This window comes from Neovison vison, chromosome 5 (genome assembly GCF_020171115.1).
Source record: "Neovison vison isolate M4711 chromosome 5, ASM_NN_V1, whole genome shotgun sequence".
In the NCBI taxonomy this organism is placed as follows: Eukaryota; Metazoa; Chordata; class Mammalia; order Carnivora; family Mustelidae; genus Neogale; species Neogale vison.
In genome coordinates, this window is record NC_058095.1 from 21,447,531 (window position 1) to 21,453,656 (window position 6,126).

Consider the following 6,126-nt stretch of genomic DNA (forward strand, 5'->3'; position numbering starts at 1 on the left):
CATTCACCATCTCATTTATGCTATCACAACATCTATATGTCACCTTATTTCTGAAGAGGATGAGTGCGTTTCTAAAATATATTTGCAGTGAGGTCATGCAGAAAGGAAAAGATGACAGTGCCTCTGATATACTTCATGATCTGACCTAAATTAGGAGTTTTACTGAAAAACTCTTGCGTATATGTGTCTGTGTGTGTGTGTGTCTGTGTGTGTGTGTCTGTTTGTTATACCAGTACATGGACTGTCCTATGCATCAGAACTCTTTAAAATTTAAATTAGAAACCATATAATAAAATTATTAGTCACTGAATAAAAACTATATGCGAATTTTTGCTAGTTTTAAAGTATGCATACACAATGGGCAGAAGATATGAACAGGCACTTCTCCAAAGAAGACATACAAATGGCTAACAGACACGTGAAAAAATGTTCATCATCATTAGCCATCAGGGAAATTCAAATCAAAATTTGAAAAGGTGAAATACCACCTTACACCAGTTAGAATGGCAAAACTTGACAAAGCAAGAAACAACAAATGTTGGAGAGGCTGTGGAGAAAGGGGAACCCTCTTACACTGTTGGTGGGAATGCAAAGTGGTACAGCCACTTTGGAAAACAGTGTGGAGGTTCCTCAAAAATAGAGTAATATAGATACATAGAGGAAAAATAGAGGAATATAGAATATAGGAAAATAGAGCTACCCTATGACCCAGCAATTGCACTACTGGGCATTTAAACCAAAGATACAGTTGTAGTGAAAAGAAGGGCCACATGCACCCCAATGTTCATAGCAACAATGCCAACAACAGCCAAACTATAGAAGAGCTGAGATGCCCTTCAACAGACAAATGGATAAAGAAGATGAAAAAAGATGTGGTACATATACACAATGGAATATTAATCAACCATCAGAAAGGATGAATACCCAAATTTTGCATCAGCATGGATGGGATTGGAAGAGATGATGCTAAGTAAAATAAGTCAAGTACAGAAAGTCAATTATATGGTTTCACTTATTTGTGGAACATAAGAAATAGCATGGAGGACATTAGGAGAAGGAAGGGAAAAATGAAGGGGGCATGGGAATCAGAGGGGGAGATAAGCCATGAGAGACTATGGACTCTGAAAAACAAACTGAAGGTTTTAGAGGGAAGGGGGGTGGTGGGTGGGTTAGCCCGGTAATGGGTATTAAGGAGGGCAGAGATTGCATGGAGCGCTGACTGGGTGTCACACACAGAAAAAATAAAAGCATTAAAAAAATGAAAGTGGGGGTCAGAAATTGGGTGGCCGGGTAACCCTCTGTGTCCACCAGATTGTCTAAACAACTTACAGCTCAGGGGAAAAGTAATGAGGAGAAGGGGCTCTCGAGACAGCTCTGGAATTCAAAACAATCACATCTTCATCACAGAGCAGACAATAGTGTCCACAGGCTCTCAATGGGGATTTTAATTTTTCTTAGAGACAAAACAAAAATGTATTTAAAATAATGAAGAAAGTTTTTTAAAAACTTATGTCAATTTATGCTAATTTTTAGGTATGCATACACAATATAAACTCACACATGAGACATGTACACACATATGCTAAAAGAAACTTTAACAATAACAACTATTCTTGACTGACCTTGGCATTCAAAATCTCTTTTAACACTGTCACAACCCTGCAAAGTACTATTATCCTCATCTTAGGCTGAGGAAATTGGGGCTAAATGAAAGAACTGACCTGTGGTCATATAGCTAGAAATGGTGGAACCAGAATTTGTACCCAATGTACTTGCTCTTTTTATTGTATCATGCAAAAAAATGGTTGTTAAAGCTATATAAAATCTTAACACAGTCAACACGTTCTTATGAACTCTTGCTGATGATCTTTATCTAAGGTGAGAGTCCAGAATGTAGTGTGAAATCTGAATGTATACTGTACTAGAATAATAAAAAGGAGTCAGAAATACGCACTCAGGACTAGAGAGGGACAGGCTTTTATGACTAAAAGCTACCTTCCCATTACCCAAACCTAAGCGTTCGATCCTCTGTGCCCAGAGGTCAATACCAGGGAAGGGATTAACAAATTCCAAAACTGGAGGACCTTGCCCCTTAGTCTGTCCAGTTAGACCTTACACTCACTTCTATCAGAGTTATCTCCCCCTTACACTCAGAGAATAAGAAAGGAAAAAAAGGGCAAAGAGAAGATCATAATGATGGATGAGCCATAGTTACACAAAATATACTCCAGAGTCATAAATTAGAAATATTTTGTCCAGAGTGTCATCACAAAAATATTGTGAAAGTGTCCATTTATCATTTCCAACATTCTGGGAAGCAGTAGTTTGGGGTCAACATCTAATCCCAAGACTTACACGTTTATCAGTGCTTCTGAAAACTTAATGTGTGTGTGTGTGTGTGTATGTGTGTGTGCACAAACACACACACACACACACACACACATCTATTAAATCTGAAGATCATGTTAAAATTGCAGATTCTGGGTTTCTAGTAGGTCTGAGTTGGAGATCCAAGAATCTGCATTACTAACAAGCTACCCAATGATGCTGAACCTCTTGATCCAGAAACCACACTTTAAGTAGCAAGATGAGTTCAACTCATTGACCATTGGTAAATCCCCTAGACTGAGTGTCTTATCCACAAGCCAGTCTCAATAGATTTGGTGTAGATTGAACTGGAAGAAAAATACAGTAGGAAAGGTGGCATCATTAGAATCTAATCCACACTGTTTTGCTCAAGGCAAGAGAAGCTTGCAAGAGTGTTCACATCTTGATTAAGGAAAGCCTTAAAGAAGGGGTTTCTTGGTTCTGATCAAGAGTGGAAATCAGAATGAAGTCAGGAAACCAAGGAGATTGATCACTTTGTCCCAAATTATTCCTGGTCTCACTGCATGAGTACACGACATGAAAATTTCACCACTAACCAGACTCATTGGAGAGGGTGAAAAACACCTGTCAGAAGTTGTCCACACAGCACTAAAAAGTATACCACTATTTACATAGGAGTATTGACCTATAAAATTCTTCCTCAATTCTCTTCAATGCCATTTTGTTACTCAGTGAACTAAACAATGGCTGAAGTTTTAAGACAAACAAAAATAACTCTGTGAAATTATGTCCCGTTCCACACACACCAGCTTGACCTGACTGCTTTCATAATGGTTATTAATTTTACCATTCTTTGTTTTCAAGAAATTCACATATGAGTTGGAATTAAGAACCAATCAAGACACATTTATTAAGCTTCTGACACATGTCTCCTCTGAAGCCAGTCATGATGAGGAAGACAAAATAAGGAAGATCATGAGGTCAGAACTTCTGAGAAGGATATTAAAATGCACAAAACCGTCCCTTTGCCCAACTGTAATTCCCGTCACTCATACACATAGTAAGTAGTCATAATAATTATACCTTTCCTGGTGTTGTGATAAGGAAACTGACTGGAGCTGCAATACAAAAAGAAAGCTTGTCTCTCCAGTAAAGCTCTTTCTACCCTTTTGAAATTTTATCCCACACTCAACAAAAACTTCATAAAGTCATCCATGACCCTGGCCCATTTCCATCAAGTCAACACCTATGACTGGGCCTCACACCCTTCTCAAGTATCAAGGCATTACCACATGGTCTTCCTCTCGTGAGGCCCAGCTTGTTTTTCCAGAGGGCAGCAGTCATTACCTGAATGGCAGGTTTGCAATGCAAGCTGCCTTAATGTAGGGCTTTGTAGACATCACGCCTGGGTTGTCATTAGTGTCCTCTGAAAATAATAATCAACTGGCAGACCAAAAAAGGGCATTCCAAAAAAAACTCATTAATTCAAGTGTTTGGGGAAGCCATTGAAAATCTAAATTTATTTATCTTTCAGTTATTCAAAGAAAGGTCTAACATACACATGGCCATAATAGTCACCTAAAAGTTTATGAACGACACTTGCTACAATGCTGAGAGTTGGGAGACTCTCCACACACCTGTGGGCTGGCAGCTCTGAGGAAGGAGGTAGCACCTTTAATCATTCCTGCCTGGACATCAGGCTGAGCCATATTATGGGGACATGAGTAATTCCATTTCTCACTCTGTCCCCTCTTCTTCCCTCTACCATGTTAGGTGGTAAGAAAGTTGTGGAAGAAGCCTCTCTACAGGAGAGAAGGCATCATCATCTATCTTCCTCCTCTGTCCCCAGCTCTAATATGGATGCACCTGAGGCCAGTAGTCAAGAGAGGAGATGACAGCACTCAAGTCTTCTCTCTTCCACCCCATCCACACTGTTCCTTGGCCAGCCAGAGGTCAGAGTGACCAGGATGGATTCTGTGTCAGACCATACTAGGGCTGCCTTTGAATACCAGATGTCCAGAATCTGTTCCCTCCCTGATCACAGGAAGCAGAAGGTAGAAATGAATCCCCCAGGGACAAGCACAGGCCTGCTAACTATTTTATAGCAGGTAAAAGTTAATGTTAAAACCACAGCCTCCAGAAAGGTGCCTACAATGTTTTCAGGCAACTGGCAGAAGGAAGGTGGGAGCCTGCATCTTTGGACAAGCCAGATACCCATATGGGGTCCAGACACTGGGCAGGCTGGGTAGGAGGGACCCACAAGACACCTGAAGTAGGGCAATGATGGAGGGTAGGGTCAGGAGCTGAGTTCAAGGCTTTGATACACAAATATGCTCTGCCAGTTTCTTCCTGATAGTCCTTGGAATTAGGGAGCCCTCCCTCCCTCACCCACCAGGAGCATGTCAAGGGGAGAATTCAGAGCCCATTCTCATAATCCTCTAGAAATCAAAGTTTCTAAGTGGCTCTGCTATGCTTAAAGGATCCAAAAGATATCTAGAAGGCCCTCCTGTGCTTGTGTGAGTCCCACAGCAAGGGGAGGCTTGGAGGCCTCTCAGATATTCCCTTCCTGCCCCCCAGCTTCATGTTGGTGCTTCGAAGCAACCTCTGGCATTTAGGTATTTACATAGAATCGTCTTGGTTTAAAAGCTTCTCCTGCTCTTGGTGTCCTCTAGCTTCCTTCCCCTCTGCAGCAGCCCCAGATGAAGGTTTCTTTGCAGGAGGGAGAGTGGTATGTAGCCTCCACTATCAGAAGCCAGGAGGGGAAGGGGGAGTTTAAGAGGAGGGATTGAAATCACAGGTAGCAACTCTGTTACCTCAGTTTCCCCCAAACCCACTCAAACTTGAAAGAGACAGAATCATTCACAGAAAGAGTACAAAGATGAGTTTGAGATCAGGCAATAGACAAAAAAGTTCCAGCTCCTGCCCTTACACCAATCCCTTCTCTGAATGCTGGCTCCCCCTGCAAGACAACTTGTCAGAGTTTATTTCCATATTGGCATCTGTGTCCTCAAGGCATCCAAGTATCTTGTGTATCTTTCAACAGATCAAAAGGTAGAAAGAAAAATGTTCTTGGCTCAACTCCTAGAAAAACCTTAAACCAGATTTTCCTGGGCTCTTTCAGGCCAGTCAGTGCCTGTTACTCTACACCGTGGCATTTTTCTTTTAAAATATGGATTAAATGGCATGACAAATGAAAAGATTAAAAGTTCGCAAATCCAGCAGTGCTAGTTTCTAAACTTCTGTGTCATCTCCTTATAAACGTCTATGGATTTTTATCAGCGTTTCTGCTCTTTGGGGCACTGCCTTGCTTACAGGGAAAACAGAAATTCTGAGCTTTCCAAGCAGAGGAGGACGACACTGGTCAGGAATGTTGTCAGGGGGACCGCCGTTACTAGACAGGAGTGGAACCAGATGGCAGACGTTTGGATTTGATTATTCTCTTGTTCCTGAAACTAATATTAAGTGTATTGTTAACTAACTGGAATTTAAATTAAAAGTTAAAAAAAATTCCTGATTGGAATGCCTGGGTGGCTCAGTTGGTTAGATGACTGCCTTCAAGCTCGGATCATGATCCTGAAGTCCCAGGATCGAGTCCCGCATCAGGCTCCCTGCTCAGCGGGGAGTCTGCTTCTCCCTTCTGACCCTCTCCCCTCTCGTGCTCTCTCTCTCTCTCAAGTAAATAAATAAAACCTTAAAAAATTGGGGCGCCTGGGTGGCTCAGTGGGTTAAGCTGCTGCCTTCGGCTCAGGTCATGATCTCAGGGTCCTGGGATCAAGTCCCGCATCGGGCTCTCTGCTC